The following is a 2,519-nucleotide window of genomic DNA, read 5'->3' as shown; positions in this document are numbered from 1 at the left end:
CGCCTGCGAGTGTTGGGGGTTGGTTGTGACCCTAATGTGTTGAGTTGTGACCCCATTGTGTTCTGACCCTAATGTGTTGTGACCCCATTTTGTTGTGACCCTAATGTGTTGAGTTGTGACCCTAATGTGTTGAGTTGTGACCCTAATTTGTTGTGACCCTAATGTGTTGTGACCCTATTGTGTTGTGACCCTAAGGTGTTGTGGTCCTAAAGTGTTGTGTTGTGAACTTTAAATGTTGTGTTATCACCCCAAAGTGTTGTGTTGTGACCCTATTGTGTTGTGTTACGAACCTAATGTGTTGTGACCCTAATGTGTTGAGTTGTGACCCTAATGTGTTGAGTTGTGACCCTATTGTGTTGAGTTGTGACCCTATTGTGTTGAGTTGTGACCCTAATTTGTTGTGACCCTATTTTGTTGTGACCCTAATGTGTTGAGTTGTGACCATAATGTGTTGTGAACTTAATGTGTTTTGACCCTAATGTGTTGAGTTGTGACCCTAATTTGTTGTGACCCTATTGTGTTGTGACCCTATTGTGTTGAGTTGTGACCGTGTTGTGTTGTGACCCTATTGTGTTGTGACCCTAATGTGTTGTGACCCTATTGTGTTGTGACCCTAATGTGTTGAGTTGTGACCCTATTGTGTTGAGTTGTGACCCTAATGTGTTGTGACCCTAATGTGTTGTGACTCTAATGTGTTGAGTTGTGACCCTAATGTGTTGTGACTCTATTGTATTGTGTTGTGACCCTATTGTGTTGTGACCCTAATGTGTTGTGACCCTATTGTGTTGTGACCCTAATGTGTTGAGTTGTGACCCTAATGTGTTGAGTTGTGACCCTAATGTGTTGAGTTGTGACCCTATTGTGTTGAGTTGTGACCCTAATGTGTTGAGTTGTGACCCTAATTTGTTGTGACCCTATTTTGTTGTGACCCTAATGTGTTGAGTTGTGACCATAATGTGTTGTGAATTTAATGTGTTTTGACCCTAATGTGTTGTGTTGTGACCCTAATGTGTTGAGTTGTGACCCTAAATTGTTGTGACCCTATTGTGTTGTGACCCTATTGTGTTGAATTGTGACCCTAATTTGTTGTGACCCTAATTTGTTGTGACCCTATTGTGTTGTGACCCCATTGTGTTGAGTTGTGACCATAATGTGTTGAGTTGTGACCCTAATGTGTTGAGTTGTGACCCTAATGTGTTGAGTTGTGACCATAATGTGTTGAGTTGTGACCCTATTGTGTTGAGTTGTGACCCTAATGTGTTGTGACCCTAATGTGTTGTGACTCTAATGTGTTGAGTTGTGACCCTATTGTGTTGTGACCCTAATGTGTTGTGACTCTATTGTGTTGAGTTGTGACCCTATTGTGTTGTGACCCTAATGTGTTGTGACTCTAATGTGTTGAGTTGTGACCCTATTGTGTTGAGTTGTGACCCTATTGTGTTGTGACCCTATTGTGTTGTGACCCTAATGTATTGTGACCCTAATGTGTTGTGACTCTAATGTGTTGTGACCCTATTGTGTTGTGACCCTAAGGTGTTGTGGTCCTAAAGTGTTGTGTTGTGAACTTTAAATGTTGTGTTATCACCCCAAAGTGTTGTGTTGTGACCCTATTGTGTTGTGTTTCGAACCCAATGTGTTGTGATCCTAATATGTTGAGTTGTGATCCTAATGTATTGTATTGTGAACTCCAAGTGTTGTGTTGTGTCCCTTCAAGGCCACCGTAAATAAAGAATATAATGTTAAATAATTATCAATATTATTTTGCTTCTTTAAAAATATTTCAAAGAGAAATTAACACATATTGTTGTTTTATTTCTAAAGAAAAAACCCAGAAACATATATTTAGTTATTCCGTATTTCACTTTCTCTTCCAAACACAGAGGAAGCATTTCAAACCCCCACCGATGGCTCCATTATCAGTCTTCTTTGTTCACCTCTATTCATTGTAGCTTTTCCTCCCACTATAAATAGATACCAGTCCATTACTGTTTCTGCGGGCCTGAAAGACCCTGTTGTACTTTGTATCTGCGCTTTGAAAACAGAATATGCATCACTATTTTAGTTTTTTAAGAGAAAATACATTTACTGCAAAATAACGGATATTTAGCTTTTTTGTTTTAACAGTGAATATAGTATTGAATTAGGGCCGTAGAACGTTATTTAGACGGCGATCCGATTCAATTCAACGATTCGTGAATCAAACCATAATTCTTCATTTTTGAAATAATGTTTGTTGCTGTGTATGTATTTTTACTGGATGTATGAAGTCTTACTCGCCAGCTTTACTTTTAGTTTGTAAACTTAAAATCAAACATTATTCTGCATTTCAGAGCAATATTGTTCCTGAATTATATTTTTACTACAATATTTTTAAAAATTATGAATCATTGACTTTTGAATATTTGTACTCAAATTTCCAGGAGCAGATTGCAGGTATCCAAGTACTTGGATACTTATTACAGCTCTAATTTCATGAATACAATTTGTATTTTTTGACTAAGGACACAATTACTACTTTT

At 38.0% G+C, this 2,519-nt stretch overlaps 1 protein-coding gene and 1 long non-coding RNA gene across 5 annotated transcripts in view; one reads left to right on the top strand and one right to left on the bottom strand.

Annotated features, from left to right (window-relative positions):
* The window catches only part of tnr (tenascin R (restrictin, janusin)), a 193,067-nt gene that overhangs the window by 131,072 nt on the left and 59,476 nt on the right, over positions 1-2,519 (bottom strand). The gene's annotated exons all lie outside the window — the stretch shown is intronic.
* Positions 1-2,519, top strand: part of LOC112147345 — a 45,677-nt gene that overhangs the window by 41,252 nt on the left and 1,906 nt on the right. The gene's annotated exons all lie outside the window — the stretch shown is intronic.

The sequence above is a fragment of the Oryzias melastigma genome, linkage group LG17 (assembly GCF_002922805.2).
Source record: "Oryzias melastigma strain HK-1 linkage group LG17, ASM292280v2, whole genome shotgun sequence".
In the NCBI taxonomy this organism is placed as follows: domain Eukaryota; kingdom Metazoa; phylum Chordata; class Actinopteri; order Beloniformes; family Adrianichthyidae; genus Oryzias; species Oryzias melastigma.
The sequence above is the reverse complement of the archived record's forward strand: the minus strand, read 5'-3'. Positions and strand labels throughout refer to the sequence as shown.